Source organism: Aquila chrysaetos, chromosome Z (genome assembly GCF_900496995.4).
Source record: "Aquila chrysaetos chrysaetos chromosome Z, bAquChr1.4, whole genome shotgun sequence".
Classification (NCBI taxonomy): Eukaryota; Metazoa; Chordata; class Aves; order Accipitriformes; family Accipitridae; genus Aquila; species Aquila chrysaetos.
This window is the reverse complement of record NC_044030.1, coordinates 71,630,661-71,656,225: the sequence shown is the minus strand read 5'-3', so window position 1 is coordinate 71,656,225 and position 25,565 is coordinate 71,630,661. Positions and strand designations below refer to the sequence as shown.

The following is a 25,565-nucleotide window of genomic DNA, read 5'->3' as shown; positions in this document are numbered from 1 at the left end:
ACCTAAAATTTTCCACGTATTCAGAGGCTGAGAGCAGAGCTGCTATTAAATATTGTTTTTATTTTTGCATACAGCAAGCACTGTGCATTCCCAGCTCTTGGTACAAGTCTGATCATAGTTGGAATATGCATTTTATTAGTGTGGTTTCTTTTCATGGCAAGCAATCGTGTGCCGTAACAAAATAAACTGAATGGTGCTTTTTTCTGCAATTCAGTTTATGATGGAAATTTAGATTAAAAGAGTGCTTCTCTTCTTTCAGCTATTCTTATTTCTTAGATGAATAGAGAACATTAAGAAGGTGAAGTGAGGAAAGAGGGGGTATTAACCAACCCACTGCACAGAATTTTGACTTGCTCCTGTCCTATCAACAGAAATTTTGATGGAAAGTACATAGCATGGTTAAAAGATTTATTTACTCCCTATAAAGGTTATCACTTAAGTTTCACACAGCACCAGTGGACTTTTTCTCTGTTAAGTTTTCTAAAGTCATGACATAAAGGGGGAAATACACATTCATCTGAATCATTCTCTATTTTGGCCATGTTCCTTTTACATCCTCCATTTTTTCACTACCATCCAAATAAGATCAGTGGAGATTAATTGGAAAAAGATGTTGTATTGCTAAAAAATATGGATTCGTAGTCCCTGTGCCTGGAGGCCAGTAACAAGTGGAGTACCACAGGATTGATACTGGCTTCTGTCCTGTTTAACATCCGTATCAATGACCTGGAGGAGGTAACACGCACTCTCATCAAGTTTGCAGATAACACCAAACTGGAGGGACCAGTCAATATGCTCAAGGACAGGACTATCTTCCAGTGGGACCTACACAAGTTGGAGGAATGGGCTGGTGGGAACGGTGTGAAATTCTACCAGAACAAATGCAAAATCCTGCCCTGGGAAGAAAGAAGCCCATGCAGTGATACAAGCTGAGGACTGACTGTGTGGGGAGCAGTCCTGCTGAAAATGACCTTGTGGACTCCGTGGACAGCAAGCTGCCATGTGCCCTAGCAGCACTGAAGGTCAACAGCATGATGGGCTGTGTGAAGAGGACCACAGCCAGGAGATCAAGAGAAGTGATTATCCCCCTTCACTTTGCAATCATGAGATGACATCTTGTATACTGCATCGTTTTTCTCCCTCCCTACAACAGAGACATTGCCAAACTGGACCAAGCCCAGTGGAGGGCCACCAGGATGCTCAGGGGCTGGAGCATCAGCCCTGCAAGGGGAGGCTGAGGGATGGAGCTGCTTCAGCCTGGAGAAGGGAAGGCTTTGGGGGGCACCTCAGAGCAGCTTTCCACTTGCTACAAGTAGGTCACTGAGAAGAGAGAGGCAGGCTCTCCACAGCAGTGCATGGTGGCAGGGAGAGAGATGATGAGCATAAGCTGAAGTGAGAAGTTCAGACTGGAGATGAAAGGAAACCTTTTTCCCCATGATGACAGCGCAGCAGTGGAACAGGTTGCCCCAAGATGTTGTGCAGTTTCCATCCCTGGAATTTTTTGAAACCCAATGGGGTAAAGCCCTAAGCAACAAGGTTTGACCTCTTCATTGACCCTGCATTGAGCAGGAGGTTGGACTAGGGAGATCCTGAGGTCCCTTCCAAGCTGAATTTTCCTGCCATTCTATGATTGTGTTAAACGAAAAGCAAAGAAAATGGGTAAAACCATAGATTTAAGCTGCAGGTAAGAATGTGGAATATGAACAATGTCTTGACTTAATCTCAGTCTTCTGCAGTTTTCATGCAGTTCTGAAAAATAAAAACTTTTTTTTGTGATTTAATGTAAGTGGTTCCTCACTCTGGAGAAACACATTCATACTCACTTAAACTGCGAACAATATGGAATTTCAAACTACTCAGACTAGACCTTGGAGTCTCAGGCCTCGTCTAAAAGCTTAGCGGGTAGAACAATATCAATTAAGAGTGCATTTTGCAATATAGTATTGGCAAAATGCCCAGCAACAAAAAAAGTCACTTTATTTCCTTCCAGTATAAACTCTACTAGCCAAAGAAACCCTTTTTTCTAGCAGGGACCCTGCATGTGGACCCCATTATATTGATCTAGAAATGTATGTATTAACATAGCTTTTCCTGACTATAGGAAACTATTGCCTGCTAAACCAAGCAACCAGAGTTTGACTGGTGTAACTCCACCCATGGCAGATTTTACCAATGTAGCTACCTTTATGCTGCACAAGCAATAGATTTAAGCCAGTGCTTACATAAGCATTCACAGCTAGTCTTGCAGAAATTACTGCCAATCATAATATAATGTGCACTAGTTGTAGCCACTTCAAAGTGAAGGAACCTCTTCCAGATGAAGAACTATTATGAACTGAGCAGTTGGAATCCTATTTGACATCCTGTTGATAAACACGGTGTTATACACTAACATAAACAGAGAGTAAAACCAGAGTCAGCCATCGTTTCATCTTCTGTGCCTAGTTCCAGAGCACCACGCTCGGAAAGGAGAGGACTTTCAATACACTGGAATGGACTGAAGTGGCAACTGCGTGTGCAGAGAAAAGAGTACTTATATTAGCTGGTGTTGGTATTATTGAATAGTATGTCAGAACAAATGGTCAGAACTCAGGTATCTTTGCTGAGTGTATTCAAGCCAGACTTGCTTTTCTGGGCTCTTTAAGGGGATTGGAGGTAATCTGGAAGAGTGATAATACAGCATAAATTAAAAAGAAAAAACCGAAGTACATAGGCACACATGAAATTATACGTAGTTTGAAAGGTAGATGTTTCCTAACAGATCTATAAAGAATATAATCAATTCCAATATTGTTGCTGAGCTAAATTTAAGATTCATGCTTCATAAGATACCAAACTCAAATATTCTGAAGCTAATTTCTGTTGATGATTAAAATACTACGGCAGATTAGCAGCACAGAATAATTATTTTATAATATCACCCCAAATCCTCCAGTGAAAATGAGTAGAGCGGTTATTAAAAGGCAGATTTTTCTTCTTTTTCTTCTTCTTTTTTTAAATAAGAGAGAAGCCAAGAGATCACTGACCATTTATTATGCCATTTACTTGTATTGGAGCAATGAAGAAAATTCAAAATATTTATCATATAGACATGTAACACATACCCTTGTGCTTTTGCAGCTCCAGGAGTAGCTGTAGACAGTGTAGAAACTCAAAACCTACTTTAGGGGTGAAGTCCTATTTATTAAAAAAAATGAAAATCAAATTTTTCTTGTTTTCCAATCTCAGAGAATCTATCTCACAAACTTTCAACCCCCTCCTACCTGTGTACTGATGACCCTTATCCCTCCGAAGCCCCCCTCCTATCCCAAGCCAGCACCCCAAACGAGAACCTACCTACACTCTTACTTGTCTCCTGTCTTCTGAGCCCCACCCACACCCCTCCAAGCTTTCTGATTTAAAAATACTTTGACTGCTTTTGCCTAAATCTGGTCTTCTTGGCAGTGAACTGTGTTTGACATTAATCCCCATGAAACTAAACCACCTGCCATGTGAAGAAGTAAAAAAACGTTATCTAGTATACAGAAAGTCCAGGGAGGTATAAATCCAGAATATGTAATACATCTACTGATTGATTATTATCTATGCTTATTTGTACATATAATGAGGAAGCAGTAAAGTATTTTCTCTGGTTTATCTATGTGGTATTTGAGATGTTCAATTCTCACTGCTACTTGGCCAATACAAAACAGTTTGTAATAATCTCAGATCTCATTATGTTACAGGAATGTTGTATTAAACAAACGCCATAAACATCTCTGGAGCTGGCATGCAAGTCTTCCTCTCCTAACACAGTGCTCCAACCACAAAACTTCAGAGTCAGGATCAGGTCTGTGATCGCAATTTCTAAGCCAATGAGTTACTAATCATGTTTTGCCGTAGCTTCAGTAGGCAGGAGTTAAGAATGAAAGGCCTGAGGAACAACTGCTACTTTGGCAGCACAGGCATCTCCCAGGAGGTGTGGATATGATCCCTTAACCAGTGGTAGGAACTGAAACTTAATGTCTTTTGCACATATATGAATGGAAAGGCTACAGTATTGCCTGACACTGTTGAAGGCATGTAGAGTTCTGTTTCCGTGATTTTTTAAACGAGGAAAAGGCAAGAGATGGTTCTGGTGTAGGAATAAGAAAGATGTTATCTGTGTGCCCTTAGTTTAAAACCTCAGTGACACTTCTGGCAGATAGTTATCGGCGTGTCAGATTTCAAAGCCCTTAAGCCAATCGAAAACCGATGCGGTCGCATCTCATGGTCCATCTTGCCTCAGCTACATGTTTCAACACACAGAGACACACCCCCCCAGTTTGGTCTGGCACTCACAGGAGTGGGCAGAGTGCCAGCCTGGAGTGACAGCCTGGCTGAGGACTGACCACTTGCTGTTTGCAGGTCAGGTTTGGAGGCACACCAGCTCCCTGAAGCCAAGCAGCATCCTGCAGCACAGCTCCTGGTGCAAGAACAAGGGAAGGGCAGCACCAGCCTGAGCAGTGGAAGGTGCCAGGAGCTGCACCGTCCTGGCCACTGTCACCCAACAACTTCCATGTGGTGGCACCAGCATTCACGCTCATCAAACCACAGCTGGGAACTCAGGTGAGCTACAGTTCTCTTCTATTCTGGGTTAATTTCGGAGGGGGCTTTGCATCGTGGTTTACCAAATGATTGAGCCAGCATGCGGGGGGGGGGGGAGGGGGGGCTGCTGCAAGGGCCTTAAAGATCGGTATGTCACGGCTGAAGTCACCTTTGGACATACACGTGGGTCTATCTCTGGTACTTTGTCAACGTAAATGATACCTAAATAAAATAAACCGATGGCACTATGCTCATTTTGACTGTTTTCTTTCCTAAGGTGTTTCTCAAAAGAGAAATCTTTATCATTGTAAGAAAAGTCGAAGCGGTCGCTCCCTCTTTTGCTGTAGCTCATGTCTACACTCACTTTACTTAGCCCCGCGCGTGCTCCACCGCACGCCGCACACCGGGTCGGGGAAGGTGCCCGTCATTGCACTTTCAGCCGTTCATAAACCACCTAATTTCTCCCTGACAGCCGCGCGCGTGGCACGCTGACACCCCCCCCCCCCCCCCCCCCAATAAAATCAGATTCACCGCCTTCCTGGAAACAAACCCTGGCGCCAGCCCTGCCCTCGCCGGCACACGCCGGGTCCGGGAGCCCGGGCCCTCGCCCCCCACCAGCGATGGCCGCGGCGGTGCCTCGGCGGCCTCTCCGGGCAAGCGGCGTAACTCCTCCGGACAGCCCCCGCGCCCGCAGCGCCGAGCGGGCGTCCCGGAGAGGGGGAGAGGGGCAGTTCCCCCCGCCCCAGCCCCGGCAGGCGGGCGCGCTGCAGTAGCCGCCGCCTTCCCCTAGACGGAGCCCCGCGGCGCAGCGAAAGCGACAGGCACCGGCCGGGGCTCCGGGGCGGCCGGGGAGCCAGCCGCGCTCCCGGGGACGCGCCGAGCCGCCCCCGCCCCGCCAGACACGTTCCCCCGGCGCGCCGCCGGCCCCGCTCCCTGACCCCCTCCTCCCCGCGGCGGGCGGACAGCCAGCTGCCGAGCGGGGCGCGGCGGCCATGGGAGGAGGAGGAGGAGGAAGAAAAGAAGAAGAAGAAGAGGCGGCGGCCGCTGAGCGCCCCGCGCCCCGGCAGGCGGGGCAGGCGCGGAAGGGGCTGCGGGACGGCGGCGAGCGAAGTGAGTGCTGCCGGCGCTACCGCTGCCAGCGGGGGGGGGGGTGGAGGTGGGCTGGGTGTGCGGGGAGGGGCGGCGGGGAGCGCAGCCCGCCGCCGCCGCCCCCCGCCGCCGCCCCCCGCCCCCCGCGCCGGCCGGCCGGCCGGCCCTCCCTGCCCGCCCCGCCCCGCCCCGCCCCGCGGGAGGGGTGCGGGCTCAGCCCCGCGCCCGCCCTCGCCCGCCGTTGTCGGTCGCTGCCGCCTCAGAAGTTGGGGCCGGCCGCGGGCGGAGGGAGCGCGATGCCCGGCGGTGCCGCCGCCGCCGCGGCGGCCGCTCGCTGAGGCGCTCCCATGGTGCCGGCGCCCGCCGGAGGGGGCCGCGCCCGCCGCGCCGCCGAAACTTGGGGGGAAGTTTCTGAGCGAGTCGGTGAGTACCGGGCGGCGGCTCCGCGCCTCTCCCCGCCGGCCGCGTCCCGCGCGGGGCGGCTTCCTCGCCCCCCGCCCCGGCGGCGGCGGCGGGCCGGTGTCCGGCTGCCGTCGGGCTTCGCCTCCCGCCCACCCGGCTCTCGCCTGGGGGCGGCGGGGTCTCCGCGAAGCCCGGTGGGTGTGGGAGCCCCTGCGGGAGCGGCGGCCGCCCGGCGTGTCCCGCTGGCGTGGGCAGCGCGGCGCCGGACCCGGGCCGCGGCCGCGGACCCGCGGGCGGGACGGCTGTCGGGGGGGCAGGCGCGGGGGGGGGAAGTTTTGTGACCCCGCGAGCCGTGGGTAATGAAGGGGGGCGGCGGGGGAGGGAAGCGTGGCCCCGGAGGTCTGGAGAAACAGAATTCTTCAGGGAAGCTGTCTGCTCTGGGCGGACTTGGATTCGGAAAGCAGAGCGAGAACGGTAGATGAGCTGCCAGCGTCTCAGTCTTCCCTGCTCTGTGAAGGACCTCATCCGAGTGTCTCTTCTGTGTGGTTTATTCCAGTTTATACAAACACGCACTCACCTTTTATTTTTTTTAGTTTTTTTTTTTAACCTCTCGTGCCATCTATAATTGATCGCGTTTCTTAGTGTGTGGTCTGCTGTAGGTATTGCACGGGAAAGAAACTGAAGAGAGTATTTTCAAAAATAAATACTGCAGATACTCCGAGCAGCAGCGTACAAAACAGAGGGAGTAACTAGTGTTTTCGCACAGCAACGTCTTCAGTGATATTTGTTGCAAACTCTCACGGGGCTAATTCTAGAGATCAAGCGTGTGGATGTGCATTAGTTACTCATCGTTTCAGTAGTGTCTTACCTCGTTCAGAATCTACTGTATTATTAACTTACTGTATTCAGTCATAGCTTCACTTTGCTCCTCGTGTAGCAACTACAAATGACCCACACCTGGTCATCTTTCTGTTCGTGGTTAAATCAGAAATAAGAATGAATCAATTACAAAACTGTACCCCACTGCTTGAGTTGGATCCCATTTTATGAATGCTTTAAGCAAGTGTTTACTGATCAGAAAAATGGAAGTTATTTACCAGGTAAAGAGTTGCTTAACTTAAATCTGAAAGACTCGTAGCTATAGCATAGACTCGGTTGCTTACATCCGTGATGAAAATGTAGTTAGGAGTAGAATCAGTATAAGGACATGTGGTAAGATTTATTTAAGTACCAGCGTTTATTTAAAAGATTTTTAAATACTGAGATTACAGTAGATTGCAGTTGAGATGTTTTGTGTCTCTGAGTGATAAACATAAGTATCACTGAAAGTTTTTCAGACAGCTTGAAATGTTTAAATAGGAATGTGGCGTCTTTCATCTCCACCACATCTCAGTCTCCCGTTACTAGAATTGCTACTTGCCATGTTAATTCAGGACATTAGCATGTTTTAATAATTATAAAGGATTGACAAACAAAAACAGCTTGCAATGCTTCTGAGGAGTAATTTCTAAAATTGCCAGTAAATGGTAGTGGTACTTTTATTAAATATATGAAGATAACTGCTGAAACTTACTCTGATGTATAGAGGACTCATAGATACTCCCCAAATATTTTGGAGTCAAATTCCCCAAGTATGGTCAGGCATTGTTTTCATTACCATGGGCTGTTTCGTTGTCTCCCGGTGTTGATGTATCTGCACAGCACAGTGCAGCACCGTGCAGATACATAAACTTGGGGGCTCTGTAGAGGTGTTAATTTCTGTAGCACCGTGCAGCACACCAGCACTGCTCCCAGAGAGCGCTTGGGTGTCTGTGCCATGCTGGATGTGTTGGGGAGACATATGGAGCTCGATTCTGCGTGTTTTTACTAACTGAAGTAGCATGTGCTACCGCATGTGGCTTCTTGTGCCCGTTTCCAGTAGGGAAAGCTCAAATAAATATTTGACGGCAATTCCCCTATTTCTGGATTGGTACCTGTCTTTTGTGATCTGGAAGCTGAGGAAGTATAATATATGTTGGTCCTCCTAGAGTATAAGTTCACTCACAGCATCTCTTTCCCTTGACTATATGTACATTTCTGTTAATGTGTATATAAGCTAGAGGTAGGCCTTGCTCCTATCAAGTGAAGCTTCCTTTTGCTGCAGAAATTGTTTTTTATCAAAGCTAGTATTTATCTTGCACTACTAATGGGAGCATCGAGCTAAATAAATATAACATTATGTATCTTACTTGAAATACCAGATTTCCAGGGGCAAAATAGAAGCTGTGAATATTTGCCATTGAGAAAGCAATGTAGGCAGAGATGCTTTGATTTTTATTTTTTTGGGTGTGATTAAAAAAAAAAAAGTTTTATCAGACACAACAGCACTTGCATTCAGACCAGTTGAAGCTCTGGCAGTCTTAAGGTATGTGTCAAAACATTCTCAAAGCATTGCAAATAAATAAAAATTATAGAAATAATAAGAAGAGGGGATAAAGTTGGTGGGGAAAGGAAGGGCAACGATACTAGCAGTGCTGCAATACTGAGTCCACTCAATCCACATGGGAGTCTCTAAATGTTGGGTTTGCCAGAGGGTCAGGTTCCTTTTCACTAAAAGGATCTTCCTTATTTTTTCACCGCATATTGATCTGATGGAAAGGGGAATCTTTGGCCCAGTGGAGCTGGGATGGTAATTCTGGGAAGAGGGCAGTGTGAGGAAAGCAGGCAGAGAGGCGGCGAAGCTGCCACTACAGTCGTGGCGAAGGCAAAAGGCTGACGCAATGAAATACTAGCTTGGCAGGAACAGATTTATATCAGGACTTGAAGGAACACTTTGTGCTCAAATTGTTTATCACAAGGGAAATCTTTCTTTATTGTGTATGAATCCCAGTTGAAGTTCTTTGTATGAGGTGGGTGCTTATTTACACATCATTTTAATTTGTGAGAGATGTAACAAGCATCCTCTTACCAAAGATCTGGTTCTTTATGTATGAGAAACAATTTTCCCCAGTGAATTGTAAAGGCTGTTTCCTGGCAGATGGATGTTGTCCATATCATATTTACTGCAGATTATGAAATGAAAATACATTTAAGTGTCATATTTTACTGACCTTTAGAAAGCAGGTATTCTATTGAAAAGAAAGCCACCACCAGGAACTTTATTTTTTTTATCAGTAAGTTAATATAGACTTCAGAAATGCTTCACAGTAGCAGGGTGGTTTGCAATAGAATGAGACTTAATGTCTTACTTAAACAAAGTAACATTCCTTACTGTTTGCTGAGCATTTCAGAGGTACAATGTTGTGAGGATGTAAATGACAATTATTTTTACTGAAGGAATAACTGCTGGAAAACACCCTTGTCCAGTCTTCTGCTTCAAGCAGTAATCGTCACTGATGCATGAGATACTTGTGTTAAATGTGTGGATGCACATGCACAGGCACTCGGTTCAGAGTAATCTTTCAGGTGTAAGGTTGTCCCACTTCATTTGTTATCCATGTAGTGAGTAGCTGAAGGATTAAAGCAGTAATCAAGGACTTAGGAGCTTTAACACTCCATCTGTCATGCTATTCATACTTACCATGCTAATCACATTTATGTTAGTCTTTTGACTTTCCAAAAAAGTACACTGACCGTGATGCTGACCTCTGTGTCTTCTAAATCATGCTGAGTTTTATAACTTCCAGGTATTAAGATATTCCTATTTGTAGCAATACAGTCTGCAACATAGTCTCTTGTTTTGCTACCTGTCCGAACTAGCGGTTATGACTTGTGGCAGGGATCCACTGTGTGGGACCGTGGTCATGCGGGGGAAGGTCATACAGGGCTGCATGGAGGACGCCGGAGATGTGGTGGAGGCAACGAATGCCCTGTGGGGAATGTTGATGGGAGGATATGAAGCTCTGATAAATTTAGCAGAAAATTTTAATCTGTCTGCATTAAGGGGGTAAAAACAGCACCCATTCTTCTGGTGTGGAAGGAGTTATGCCTTCCCGTCTGTCCTTTTCTGTAGCCGTTTAGAGCAACATGCAGCATTAGGGTATCACAGTGCTAGACCTGCTAGGCCTGTGCATCAAGCACAGTAACTACCTAGGGTGGGTGCATAATGTGGGAAACGGAATGTGCAAAGAGAAGATGCTTCACCAGCTTTATGCTCATGAAGGCGGAAGATTTCTGTCTCTGATCATTTAATAAGCTTACTGCTTGTAATCCTAGAACAAAGATGATATTTGAAGACATAAATATGAATAATCAGTTGCATTTGGGTACCATTTAAACACTGGACAATAATAGGGATGGCAATAATTAACATTTAGAACTTTAAAAGCTGTTTCAATACTGTCATAAATCCATTACAGTCTTCAAACTCAGTTTATAAGTAGTTAGTCCAAACATGAAGTAGTATTGCAGATGCTCTACAGAGTAATTTTGTGCAATACAGGTTTGTCAGCAGCTAACACACAACAGCTCTGAGGGGTGGTTGGAAAGAGTTGAGTTATTAATAACAACCGTCATGTTACATCATTCAAGTGCTTAAATTGAGTTTGAAGTTTTACTGCCTCAGGAGAAAATGAGATTGGTAAAACTTGGCCTTTCAGTAGCAGAAAAATCAAACCCTGACCTATTATCAGGAGCTGTTCCAGCATCGTGCTCACTGGCTGTTGGCTTGCACCCCAGTCTGTCATGGCGTTGCGGTCCTGGGCAGCCTGATATGGTCACTCAGTACTCCAGCTTTTGCAGTGATGCTGCTTCAGGTCTGGCCAGCCTAGAATTTGGGGAGAACAGAAATATTTTTGCCTGCTCTTCTTTGCCTCTGTCTTTAGGTTAGAGATACCCAATGGCTGTTTCTAGCCTTCAAAGTCTGCTGCACCTATAGAACACTGGATTTGTTCAAATCCCAGTGGGCTGGTTCCATATTCCAGTAGATGTCTAGCATGCATTGATGGTACCCTCCAGGTAGAAACTGTACCTGTGTTAGTTCTGTGAACAGATGTCTCTATGCTTGACCAGTATGCAACAGTTTTGGGTTTTAATCTATACGTCGTTCATCTCTACAACCTTATTGACATAGCCAAACAAATCCTTTTGTGCCTGTTGGAGTTTGGGCATTGGGTAGTGGTGGTCTGACCATGAAAGAGAGTCTGTAGGCCAGGAGAAACAGACTGAAAGAACCAACAAGTTTTATTTCAGCTGTCTCGGTTAAATGAGCATGCTTGTCAGTTTTTGCTTCACTTCATGAACTGCATGCCTTATTCCCAGCTGCTCTCAAGTGTTCAGCTAGCAGCCCGATTTCTGCTATGTTTCATGTTTTTTTCTTTTTTTGCCTGCCTTTTTCACACACATGTAGGAATTTATGCCAGTGTTACTTTGAGAATGCAGTGGGTTCTCCTTTATCTGCAAATACTGTTTGAGTTTGGTACTGAATGCTTATCAAATAGTGTTTGCTCAAAAACCATGTTATGAACCTACTTTATAACTGTTTTGAGTGATGCCTTGTATACTCTTTTCATCCAAAAAATCTTGAACTGTTTGGTGTTTTGACTGTTCATGAGATTGCTAGTGGCTTTATGTGATGCTGTAAAAAGTGAGTGAAAACAAGATTCTTTTTAGATGGTGGTTCTTGTCCCTTGCTTTCCATGAGTTGAAGAGGACTGATTGTGATGACGTTTGGGACCAAGCTTTGTCTGCTCTGCCTGAAGTAAAGGAGGTCTGGGATGATGATCAAGAGGAAAAAAGCAATTATAAGCAATGAGCTGCTGTATCTTTGGCTTTGACTACTTTTTACGGCTGAGCCTAGTCTGGTATGTCTGGGAAATGCCATGGAACTTTTACTTACACAGAAACCCCCAAGAAAACCATTGCTTTTGTAACGACTGTGACAGTTTGAGTTTGGGCACAGAGCAGCTCAAAGGACTAAGTCAGATGTTAAGTAAACAGGGCAGAATACAGCGCGGTCATGACTCTACGAGCCCATCGGTACTTCACAGCATGTGCGGATCAAGCCCAGTGAGCTGTGCTCACGCTGGGGCTTTGGTCTCCCAGGTTGAGTCCTGGCTTTTGTAGGGCATATGCTAGGGTCATGCTTGCCACAGTGAGTTGAGCCAGCAGAAGGTATGATTTGCAGTGTGCAGTGGGAAATCCTGCTCTTTTTTTCTTGAATCCATTCACAGTTTTTGCCTCATCCATACACGTAACTGAAACACATGCAGCTAGAAATTTTCAGGTGTGACTTGTGCTTGTTCCAAACAGTGCCAACCTGCTGGTCCAGTACATGTGGATGAACTGTTCTTACTCATGGCTGCAACATTACTGCAATAGGATCAGAGAGAGTGTGTGAGATGGGGCTTTATGCTTTTTAGCTCTGATTTCTGACCTTTGGAGAGCAGCAGTCAGTCTCTGGGTCTGCTCGTGCTGGGTGGTGGTAACAAACACTGCACAGGAGAGACACTTGTTACGTGATATGGTCACTGCTGGCCTCCTGTACGCCAGCCAGTTCTGGTGGTGCAGGACAGCGTGTACGGCATGGATGGACTGCAGCCCAGGATGGGGAGAAATGGCCTCTCCACCTCCCTGTGAGGAAGGCTATTTTTGTGGAACTGTGTGATGACTCTGGTATCTTCCAGCACTAAGGTGCATTTAATAAGGGTGGCCGTATCAGTTCAGAAACCATTTCAGAAAAAGCAGTCACTGTTTTAAAGCAGCCTGTGCCTTGTTACTGCTGGTTCTTAGGTAGTATTTTGCTTGAATAGCTAATTTCCTTGAAATAATAGGTAGCTTTGAGAGAATGAGTTTCTTTGATTGTACTGGGCCCAGACACGCTTTTTTCAGTGGCATGTAATTTATCCACCACAAGGCACACACAAGCGTGTTAACTACAGTGGATACTGCTTGATCATTCTTAAGACTTTGGCTGACCACAGGGATGCTGGCAGTGACATTAAGGAAGGATAGCATTCAGCTGTTTAAGTGGTGTGAGGGGCCTGCCTAACTTGCATCAGAGCAAGGAGGAGAGTAAGAATACTTGCATGAAGATGCTTTATCCATCATTGATTTTTCGAGCTTATTGTGTAGAACCATGTAGAACCTGTATGCGATGTACAAGGGAAATAAGCAATACATTGTGCCCTTGTGTCTTTGATCCAGCTTGTGGCATAGATGAATGCACTTAATGCCATGATTGAAAAAGTAATGCTGTTTACTCTTGCACCTATGCATTTGTTGTAGCCTGTTCTATTGCTTTTTTCAAATTACAAAAAAGTTAATGTTTTATCAAAGTAACCAAAGTATTGTGCAAATCATTGCAGGTCCCTTGTCCTCTCCCATTCTACTACTGCAGGTGGAGGGCTCTCGATAAGAGCCCAAGAGAGCTTTATGGATCCAGTGGGAATAAAAAGTCCACCTGTCAAAAAGAAAGAACATAGGATTTAGGAAGAGAGACTCCTCCTGACTAACTGTTCATGTTGACATTGAACAATATAATGGAAATCTTCATACAGAAGCTTCTGTAGTCATACGGCTGTTCTGTATGCTGAGGTATGAATTTCAGATATAATTCATTTTTTAAAGAATTTTGGCCTATCGTTTGAATGTTATTTCAAGCCTAAGGAACCTGAGAGCCTGGTTAACCACAGGAGGTCTCAGAGTAGAAGAGGGAAAAAGTTTTCCACAGTGGGCAAACATGTCCTACAGGTGTTTCAGTTTGCTAAATCATGCAGAAAAGGGGAGGAGGTTTTATGGTGTGAGGGATCAAGAGCTAGGGAATGCACACAGATTGTGGATAAATTCTGAAACAAAATAGAATATGTGTAAGTAAAGACATCAGGACATGAAAGCCTGGGGAACTGTTGGATGATAATGAAAACACTGAAGTTATAGACTCTGAACTGTTTGGGTCCGCTGTCTTAAGAAGAAAACTGAACATTATGTGACCAGTAATCAAAAGGACATGTTTAAGACTTAAGTGTAATCATTTGTTTAAGGGTGTTTGAGACTACTGTACTAAAACACTATAAAAAACCCTAAACCCTCAAGATCATTTAAAAATTCAAGTGTAACTTGAATTGCACCCAGAAGCATATATTCATACTGATTTTTTTAAAAAATGGGGTTTTTTTATTATTATGAAGATTGTGCTACTTTATGGGTAGAGCTGTGGTAGGAGTAGAAATGGTTTTGGTAGCGTAGGACTAATTTTGTCAGAGGCTTGCATTGCTATGCTTTCCAAATGGCATATTGGTTGCAATGTTTTGTAGGATCCTGTCAGTGCAACAGCTCGTAAAAAATACAGGGGAGAGAAAGATGTTATTTTTGCATCGAACAACTGATGTCTTTCGCCAACTCATTTTATACGTGAGCAGTTGGTACCCATACTGTTTGTTTATATTGCAGGTTTTGTTTTATTTACTGATGCTGAAGTGTGAAAAAAATGTAAGACCTCAATAAAAATAACTGGCACCATTTGTTGTTAGGGCTGAAACAGAAGAGGTATCTCTCACTAGTTATTTATTTGTCTAGATTTTTTAAACTGATTTTAAAAGGTTCTTGCCAAGGAGCCTGATCTGACAGGAGGCTGTGGCTTGGTAATCCTGTTTCTATGAAGCAGAAGTGTGCCCTTATGGGCAAAAGAAGAATCATCCCTCCCACCTTCTACATCTCGGATGCCTGCACTGACCAGGTATCTTGAAAACTGGAACGAGAAGTACATTCATTCCTGTTCAGCTTGAGCAATACCGCCGAGCAGCAGCCTCGGCTCCATTGGGGGTGGCCGGGCTCCTCTGCCTCCAGAGCCACATGCCAAAACCTTTGCTCAGCTGAGGGCGAGAGTTGAATAGGCTTAGTCCAGTAATTTTTTTTTTTTTTACTTAATTTTGAACCCTTAAACACTGCCTAGCAGGGTACAAACCATTTTAAAAATTTCTTATGTTTATATTACGGTATATGTAAGCATCCTTTATGTTGTCATTTTTTGTAGGCTCTCTAGGTTGAAAGCCTCTGTAACCTGCTAGGGTGACATTCATTAGAGATTGACTTCTATTCTGTGGAAAAGTTACCATGAGCTGGCCTGCCAGAGAGGGTGCAGAGTAACAGATGGAGAGAACCTTAGCAGAAAGGGGAACACCTTTAAACTCTGCTGTGTCAGTGGCAATACCAGCCATGAGGGAGAATGCGCCAGATTACTTGCAGGGGATTTTGTAGGAGGCTTTCTTATTTTCTTTACTGTTTTTGAGCAGTCATACATTGACAAAGCCAAATACCAGAATGGTGATACAGAGGTTACTGGACATATGTTCAAATTTCAGCACATCTTTAACAGAACAATCCAGAAAGAAGAAAAATGCATCCAGATCATTGAACTGCGTGTTTCTTTATTGTATGCAATCCATGCTGAGACTTACGTTATCGTTATATTTAATAGACCTAGCAAAGTTACTTCCTTCGCTTTATTCCAGCTCTTCTTACTGAAAGTTGGCTTTCAGGTTTGGGTGGGGTTTTCTGAATTGTGTGGCTTCGGGAAAGTGTGGAAGGACTGACAGAAGCTTCTTTTGCAGGATGAATGAGCTATCTTTATGTCTTGCCACATTGTTGTGCTTTGGCAGGGTGGCTCTGGTGGGCACCGGCAAAACCCTGTGTTCGTGGTGTTGCTTCATATCCTAGTAGTTCAGCATTTTCCAGATGCTCTGATTACTCCCTACCTTAACAATACAGGTAGGTGCTCTTAAAAAATGGTATTAAAAATCCCGGTCAGAAGGGGCATGGTTGTTCACAGGCTGTGGCTTGTGGAGCGCTTCCAGGCAACGCAGATTGAAGCCAGCTCAGTAAAAGTGCTGAGCTGTGCTCGGCCGGAGGAGACGGCAGCCAGGGCTTCAATTACCCATTCAGCAGCCTGCGAGCAGAGCTGCCTGTGTGTGCCATCCCCCCTTCCTTCCCAGTCCCTCTCCCTGGGCTGCTGCTGAGCAGAAATTGAAGTCGCTCTGAGTTTGTGCGAATGTATGTGAACTTAGCAATCGGTTTCCTCTGATTCTGGTGCAGGAGAAGCAGCAGATGATAAAGTCCACGTGTTGAGTGTCCCTAAGAGAGTAGAGCGGTGGAAGTGTGGCACTGGTGGAGGTGGAAACTTGCTAACAGAGAATAGCAGGAAGCTGGAACGAGCAATGGTATTCATTATGGCAATTACTGGACAGCAGTAAGGCATCTTCAGGGGAAAGATGAATATTAATCTGCATTTTGTTCTGTTGGTGTAGTTTGTAGTGCAGCTGGCTGGCAATCATTTTTAGGTGCTATAATCACACAAACAATACCAGAGGAATTCAGGCATTTGAAAAGCAACAACAAAAAAGCATCAAAGGCACATTGAACAGGCTAGCATTGATTCTTTACCTTGCATAAGCTTTCTGGGATGCACCAAGGGACTGAGACATGAAGAGTAGACTAATTCTAACACTGTAGATCAAGGATTGAGGAGGATATGTACTTCTAAGTGAACAGCACGGACCTTTTTGGATGTTCTACATTATAAATAATTACTTATCAGCCACTCTGGCTTTGGGCCTTGACTTTTGACCCCTACTGCTCTTCCCATTCATTCATCTTTGTCTTCACAGAGCACTTCAGTTAGTACAGAAAAGGACTAATGACATTTATTATGTTGTTTTGTCATCAAAACAGTAAAAACACACAGAACTGCTCATATTCCCTTGACTTTTTCTTCGCATACCTGTGCGTGTCTGGTGGGTGAGGATGATGCTTTCAAAACCATCCTGATAACTCCTTTCTGAGGAATGACATGGGACCTTACTGAGCTATAGGTAGGGAACTTTCTGCAGATAGTGTTACAAACTTCTGATGTATTTTATGTAGTGCTAGTATTTCTGGCCATTGTTTGGCTCAAAAGATCTATCCATGGACATTAAATGCTGGCTGCTCTTCTTCCTCTTGTTACCAGCAAGTTGCTGTGTAGAACACAGTCATTTAATTGTAATAAATTTAAGCAAATGTTGAAATGGTAAAGAAGTGCCACACGGACCATTAGAAATAATTATGATGGGATCAAGAAGACCCGCAACAGTAGTGTTTCATCTTCAGCTATTAATACAGTTGGGCATTGAGAAGTTGTGAAGGAAATTCAAAACAATCTCTCCAAGTTTTGCCAAGATTACTCAGTGGAATCACTTGTTGCCAGATGCTGATGCTGAATGAGAGAGAACAGCAGCCACCACTGGGGGGATTAGTTTTCTGAAATTACTCAAAGTCAATTATCAGTCCAGTTGTTGTAAGGGTTTATTAATACTCTGTGGACTACCCTACAGTTTGAATGACAAACAAGCAGGTAAAAAATTATGTTTGAGGAAAGTATTTCTCACCTGTCCTGTTAGCTCTGGGAATGCATACAGCATCTTTTATTTGGGAGTTTAATGTAGCTGTGAAAAAAGGGATTATAGCATAGATTGTAGGATTGAGTGAAAAATTTCATCTGCATGTCCCAAGCAGTAGCTCCTGGAAGCGATATGCAGCTTGTGGCTAGGAACAGGGCCACATCCCTGGCCGTGACTGCAAGGGAGGCTCTGCAGTGAGCTCGGAAAGACCTCAGCCAGATGTGAGACTTCAGGGCCTGCGCTCATGGCACTGGTTTCCAAACCATAGCAGAACCAGTACAGCTGTTCTGCCTCCCCCCCCCCCCCCCCGCCTTAGAACAGGGGAATACTTGGTTGAGTGTTTGGGTGTTGTTTTGAATGTATTGTGCTCTTAGTTTTTGTGCAGTCTTGGAATTAGTAATAAGCCAGGTGCTACTTGTATTTCACGGATGATGTATCAAACCCAAGAGTCCAGGGAACCTACAAACAGACTATTCCTTTTCTTCAAGCTGTTTTCTTTGACGGTAGCATGAGCTGAAAGGTTTACATGAATTAAAGATTCATGGCCAAGTATGAAGTCAGGTCATTAAAGTAATCTGCTGATCAGACCCCCTTGAGCAGTTCATTAATAAAGAAGTGAAAATCCAGCACTACACTGACTAAACATATGTAATTTCTTCAATGGTAGGTGCTGCTGGGAGGAATCTAGCATCCTTTCTGGAGTCCGGTTTGTTGATTATTGTGTGACCCAGTTGGCAGCAAGCCTGTCTTGGGAGGCCCAGGACAATAATATCCTTCACAGCTACTTTGCTAAGTAGTTGAAATACAGTGCCAGCATTATTTGGGACAGATATGTATTTGATAACCTACTGCTGCCAAGTTGCATGATAAAAAGAACAACGTTTTTCCATCATAAAACTTTCCTGCATTGTTCATCAGCAAGCTGAGCCTGAGGAACTCTGCTTCTGGTAAGATTTACGGGAGAGTTTCTAGTCAAGGTGTCAATGGGCATGTCCTGTTACTCAGTAGCAAATCTGCTTATTCTTAAGTTTTTCATACTGTACTAGAAATCAAGGCATTTGCTCAAAATTCAGCATACTTTCAGAAAAATTCAGATTGTGGTGTCAGATTTATTTAAAAGTTATTTTCATAAATTGAGAAAAACGTAACCAAATACCAGTAGGTATCCTCTTAGATAATCTTAATTTCTAACTCTGGTCTCTGCCACATGATGACCTATCTGCAGGAAACAAGCACTTCACCAATCTCAGAATGGCTACAAGCTCGCTCTTTAGCAAAAATGGGAATCTGGCAAGCCCCAAGTGCAAACCAGTCTCTTTGTGGAGACTTTCTCGCAGGCCCTCTGATATGCTGGTGGTTATTCTGCAAAGTTAATGTAGGCACCTTGCGTGGTTAGTCTGATCTTCTTTTCCTTTGTTTGAATTTCTGTTGTCTAAATTCTGCCTGAAAAGTAGATTGGCACATGGTGTCTTATTTTTCAAATTAGTCATGCCAGCTATGCATAAAAGAGCTGGAGCAAAAGCATTCCATATCCGTTGTTAAGTGTTTTATTTTCCAGAATAAAAACTGAATACTTGCAGCTCGCATGTCATTATGTGCTTGTCATTCCTAATTACTTTCTGGCATGTTCCTGGGTGTTTTGTAGACAGGAAAATATATTTGATTGTTTTTTTTAAACACACAGCTAAAATGCCTTCATAACTAGGCTAACAACAAAAAAAATATTCTGTGAGGTGGAAAACTATTGGGAGAAATAAATGTGTGGACATATTAACTTGTTCCTTTCCAAAAGAGTAACTTGCTTTGTCTCTTATTATCAGTAAGCATTTTGTCCTGAAGGAATGAGGCTGTTACATTTCATAACTAGAAATTAGTCATCAAGCATATTTGGTTATTTTCAGAGCATGTAAGTGTGTGGCTTTTTCTTGCAGGTATTCTGTATACTGCAGTGTGTTTTACCAAAGTAAAATGTGGTGTTTGCATAGCAGTTTTTATACACACAAATTCATAAACGCACACGTACACAGAAGCAGATTTGCAGTTCTGACCCTTGAGATAAGCTACCAGCAAGCTACAATAACTCTCCTGAGGCTAGTGGTAAATAAAAAAATGCATCAGTGAAAAAAACTAGTTTCCCACTTGGCATTCCCTTTGCTTTTGGGATTTTATTCTCTCTTGACTGTCAGTTGACAGCTGGACTACCCTGACAATGTGCTGGAGTATCAGAAGCCTATTATCTCCCGAAAGAACTGCGGTTCCTGAGTCTGGAGGTAAATCTTCAGAGTCGTCACAACAGAGTGACACGCTTTTCTGGAGCATGTGTTAATACACAGGCTGCTTAGGATAGATTCAGACTTGAAACACATTCGAAGGCTGTGGCCGGAAATTAAAGGTAAATATATTCTCTGTAAGATTGATTAGTTGCGGAGGCTCTCGTTTCTGTGCCGTGGGGGCTGCAGCGTATGCCATAGTGTAGGGTGCCTGAGCTGCATCCCTGGCTGGGTGCAGCGTCTTCCCTGGGCCGATGCAACTTGTCCCGCAGCTGCCTGATAGCAGGAGAGCTTGGGAGCCTGTGGCAAGGGGATGCCTTGTCATTGGGAAGGGCTAGTCAGCTCCTTTTGGCAGCGGCCCACAGCCAGGCTGGTTTTGGCCAGGCATGAAGCTGCCTTTTGACAGCCCAGTGTACCAGGCGCTGCCAGCCTTGTTGCAGGGCTGGGGCTAGAGGCAGCCTTGGGGCAGCTGGAACCAAAGGGGGACAAAAAGGGGAAGGCATTGGGATCTGCTCTGTCACCTGCAAGGTGGCCCACATTCATCGTGTGTCCCAAAGGCTTGTGTATCCAGAGACAAGGGATCCGAGAGCTCTACAGCCAGGGCACTGCAATCAAAGACAAATCTTAGGCAGCCGGGGGTGGGCGGGATTTAGCTGTGGCAGCAGGTGGGAAACATGATCTAATGGTGGCTGGTCTGTCTGGGTGATATCGTAAGTTTGTAAAAGTTGCTGAAGAGTACTCACGTGATGTAACATTAAGTATCTGCACTAGATACCTGAATTATTCACCTTCTGTAAAGACTCTACTGGCTATGATAAGCCTAAGACCTTAGTTCAGCCACCTCAGTTTAGTGCCTGCTCTTCAATGGTATGTGCAGAATTTCCCTGGTCTGTGCCGTCTGCTGTGATAAACAGGAGCAAAGACTTTTGCCTTAGGTGACAATAATTTATTACTAATACAGTGTCACAGCCATAGTTTCCAATTCAGTCAACTATGCTAAACAAATGTGAAGAAACCTGCCCTGGAGCACTGGCAGGTGGTGTTGAGGAATGGCAGGATGGTTTACAGTGCCGAACAAAACAAATACAGCCATCTATGGCTGCGCTGTGTGCTGATTACTTGTGCTTTTAATATGTCTTTTGTTGGCCATATGCCTGCTGAAATGTGACACTCCACAACATTAGTTGCCTCTGTGCCTTGCTAAAATAGCTGTAGGAGTATTTTTCTGAAATCTGAGGTTTTAAGGGAATTTTGAATATAGCATGATGAGATATGACAGTGGAGGAATCCTTGAATATTTAATTTAGAGTGAAGATAATTAGTCTCTTCTGTGCAATGAAGCTTTTCATTATAAGCTTGCCTCTGACTGGATGAAATAAGGTAGTAATTTTTCTGGAAAAACAATGTTTTCAAGAAACCTAGCCAGTTAGTAATTTTGGGTTGAATTAGACTAATTCAGAGTTTCATCTCTTAGAAGTAGCTGGGACTGTATAACTCATAAATGCTGGGCTGGTTAAACACATTTTAAATAAAAATCAAATTACCAGTCTGAAGCATGATTTTAATGAGTTGAAAACAGCTAAACGAAAGTAATTTCGAATAAATTCAAATAATAAGTTCAAATATTTTCAAGTGTATTCAAATAAATGAAAATACTTTTTCTTTTGTATTACATAAAACAATACAAATTGAGTAGAAATAAAAGTCTCAGTCCTCCTATAGAATTACATATCAATATGAACGGAGCAAACTGAATTTTTTTTCATCACACCAAAAGGTTCTGTTACTGAACTGGTTTTTGCTGTTAGGCTAACTGCTGTCAGTTTTCTTTTATAGAGAGGCCAGTGGTTTTATGATGTTCACGAAGACATTACAGTGCCTTGAAACAGATGGAATTTTACTAAATGATTATTTACTGATGCCAGGTATTGATTGTGCAAGACAATAATCTCAGATAAGGATTACAGTAGACATAATGCTGCTGCTGATGGTACTGTGGTAGGCGCTGAGTGGACACACTTCCCTGTCCTCGAAGAGTTTGCAGCAGGTATGGGAAAGCTGTCACCCCACATGTGGATGGGACAGGGGAGCCCCCAGAGCACTGCCGAGTGAGCTCCACAGGGTCTGCGGAGGGTCTGCAGCACTGCAGGGTTGTTTAGCTTTTCTTAATTACCTAGCTGGAACGTTATTAAAAAAACCCTTCACCGCAGTTGGTACTCATGATAGTACGGTGATGGCTCATGATAGCGAGACACTGACTGCTGCTTCCTCCGCAACAGCCTCTCCAGGCTGCAAGGCTTTGTGCTCGCCTCCCTCCCTCCCTCCTCCTGCTCCCCCAACTGTCTTGCGATTCTTCTGTAAGCCAAATGCCACTCTCTAAACCTTTCTCCACTGGTTGGGTTTTCTGAGCTTCATATCTTCATTGCCACCTTCTGCGCACTCTTTGGTTTGGCAACACCATTGGAAAGGGAAAGGAGGAGCAGCCCAAAGGGAAAGCGGTGTTTGGTAGCATCCAGGAGCGGGGCAACTAATCACCCCTCTTGCATGTGCTGCTCCTGTTAATGTGCCACAGAATTCCTGGTGCCGTGAGACAATGGCATTTTGTCATTGACTCGCATTCAGTTTGTGGTTTACCGCAACACCTCTTCCGTTTTTCTTTCTTTTTTTTTTTTTTTTTTTTTTTAAACTGCTGCTTAGCCCATTCTCCTTACATTGGTCAGTGGTAGAATATGATACTCTGACATTTAATCTTGTAATAAAGCAATGAGAAAACTGTCTTGAATCATGGGAAATCCCTAGATGTAATCACTATTTTGTTTGGGTTTTTTTTGCGAGTGTGTGTGTGGTTTTTGTTTAAGCACTGCCCAAAATAAATGTGTGTTAGAAGAAGCTTCAGACTGAAAAATGCTTTAGTGAAATACACAAAATCCATCTTTATGCCCAGGTTAGGGGCGGGCATAATGGGTTTTGCTGTGGATCTGGAGCAGTCCCACGGCTGCGTTAGTGTGACACTGGTGCCCTGCTGCTGGCACTGTCCTTTGTCAGAGCAAACACTCAAAGTCATGTTTGGTTTTTGGTTAGTAAAGATCCTGGCACTGCTTTTTTCGTGGATTAAGGCGATAACCGTGGTGGCTGAACTAACCTTCTGACTGTATCGTTTCCCCTTTGGCCCTAACTGCTACTTATAAAACTTTGCACATACAGCTCTGAAGCTGGCAGACTGTTTTTTTTTTTTTTTTTCAGCTAGAGGGTGAGCCCTTCCAAGAGCTTTTGCTCTCCCAGAGGTTTATTGCAAAATGAAAATGTTCTCTGTCTCTGGCATCAATTCAGGTTTGTAAACTTTGTTAACCAAAGAAATACTGAGTTCATATTCCAAAATACTTGGAATCTGGTTGTTGACCTTTGGGTACACAGGGCTGTTGCTCTCACTCAGCACGGTTTTGCCCTTAAAGTTAGGGATGATCCCTGTACACATTTTCTTGTTTGTTCCCTTTTCTGTCAGAGGGCTCGTTCCTGGAAAATGGAACGTGAGCACAGTTTCCAAATTGTGCTGAGGGTAATTGTTCTCTTTTGCTGTGAGAGCGCTTGGTGGGATGCATAGTGGACGTTTTGCACATCACTGATTTTTTAGCACTGCGGCTGGGAGTATTTGAATTACCAGAGACAATGAATGGATGGGGTGCATACCTAGAGAGGGAGGTTAGCAGGTAGGACATGGGTGCGGGGTTCAGCTTGGAAGTTTCTGCCTTTTGGGCAAGTGGGAAGGGGCTGTGGCAGGCAGTGCTTGCCAGGAGTGATCTCCTGACCTTCACCCACTCTCCTTGGCACAGCTTGCCTCCTGTCCTCCAGCCCGTCTCTTTCTCTTGGACATCACAGCTTCTTTCTTCCTTTAAGTTGACCTTGACTGCACATGTGCTGAAAGGTGAGCTCCCATTGAACAGCCTACTGCTTTGTCTTGGCTGGGTTCCCAATCCAGGTGCTGGATTATTTTATCTTTTAATAGTTATTTTCTTGGCTTTGGGGGGATGGGAAGGGCAGAAGGCAGTGCTGGATAATAAGGATTAGTTTACAGAGACTTTGAAGGTGGGGCTGTTCAGTATTGTGGAATAATGTTTTTTCTTTGTACAGCATTAATCAATTTGCTTTCCATTTTCACTGTGTCAGCTCCGATTATAATTACTCCACACCATGGGCTACTCATCTGAGTAGTGTATATTCAAATGAACTTTTTAACCTGCTAAATGAATCACATGGAGAAAGTTAATGATATTTATATTTAATTAAAAATTTGCAAACCAGGCAGGAGGGAAGAGTGTATACAAAAGCAATGTTACTCTTTATGTTCAAACTAATCAAGGGAAGCCTGGTGTCTTTTTGAAAGATGATGAGTGTGAGCTTCTGCTGCAGCTAATTAATTGTAATAAAGGGGTTGATTTTTAAAAAGGACACCGTACACTTGAATATTGTGAAATTCAGTAATGTTTAAAAAATGCCTGATTGGGCGTATAACCTCCCTTTTCTGGTTAGTCCTGCTTATTTCTTGATAATGAAAATAGGTGAATACATATAGCAAGGTTCATTCTGTCTGGTTTACTCCCTGTATACCTCCATGTCTATTTAGGACCTTGCTAGCCATCTGATCTTACACATGGTGCAAAAAAATGCCTGAAAGCATTTAACTTTTGAAGAGTTGCAGTATGCCTTTCTATTGTTTTTAATGAAAGTTTATAGCATTCCCTGTTGCCTACAGGATTTTGCAAATGTGAATCTTAAAGACTGAGGCCCCAGAAGAAAGTACTGTGTTCAGCTCTGGGGTCCCCAACATGAGAAGGACATGGACCTGTTGGAGCGAGTCCAGGGGAGGGCCACAAAGATGATCAGAGGGCTGGAGCACCTCAGCTATGAAGACAGACTGAGAGAGTTGGGGTTGTTCAGCCCAGACAGAAGAGAAGGCTCCGAGGAGACCTTACAGCAGCCTTCCAGTGCCCAACGGAGGCCTACAAGAGAGCCCGAGAGGGAGTTTTTACAAGGGCATGTAGTGATAGGACAGGGGGTAATGGCTTTAAACTGAAAGAGGGTAGAGTTACATTAGATGTAAGGAGGAAGTTCTTCACTGTGAGGATAGTGAGACACTGGAACAGGTTGTCCAGAGAAGCTGTGGATGCCCCATCCCTGGAAGTGCTCAAGGCCAGGTTGGATGGGGCTTTGAGCAGCCTGGTCTGGTGGAAGGTGTCCCTGACCATGGCAGGGGGATTGGAACTAGATGATCTTTAAGGTTCCTTCCAACCCAAACCATTCCATGATTCTATGAAATAAGAAAGCTTATTTTTAAGCACAGTTTTAAGCCAAACTCATGAATGTTGAATGCCTGTGGTAAGCTTGGCAAGTTAAGTAACTTCTTAATACAATCCCATTCACTGTCTTTGGTTTATGAATGCCTCAGCTGCTTAAAGCAAAGAGAGTGGAAACAGCATCTTTCTTTACACCTTCTTTCTCAACCTGTGAGCAAACTGATTTACAGATATACATGTTGCATATTAGTTGCTCTCTCTATGTGGATGCTGCTTGGGTCCCAATCCTGCAGTGAGATTTCTAACCATAAGCCACTGTTAAAATCACTGGTGCAGAATGAGAAGGCAATGCATATTTCTGAAAAGGGCTCGTTTCATGTCTGGGCAGTGCTGAGGGAGAGCAACAAGGCATGTTTTAGCATGGAAATGTTGGATAGCCTGTTTCAAGTGCAGGGAAGGGACAGGAAGTTCTTAGTAGTGAAACTACTGTGTAGGACTGAGTCATACTTGTTTGTATATAAAAAATGAGTTTTCTTGTTAAAATAAGCAGTTGTGTTTGCTTGCTGGAATTATCTCAGTTAAACTGTTATTTCAGA

The 25,565-nt window shown here is 44.3% G+C and overlaps 1 protein-coding gene across 3 annotated transcripts in view; it reads left to right on the top strand.

Annotated features, from left to right (window-relative positions):
- Window positions 1-5,909: 5,909 nt before the first annotated feature.
- Window positions 5,910-25,565, top strand: part of GHR (growth hormone receptor) — a 130,863-nt gene continuing 111,207 nt past the window's right edge. Inside the window, exon 1 of one of the 3 annotated variants that reach the window (XM_030005812.2) lies at window positions 5,910-6,078. The gene's annotated coding sequence lies outside the window, so the exon portion shown is untranslated. Of the gene's footprint in view, window positions 6,079-13,550; window positions 13,570-25,565 lie in introns of those variants that run through there. The other 2 variants (XM_030005810.2, XM_030005811.1) reach the window with 2 other exon arrangements.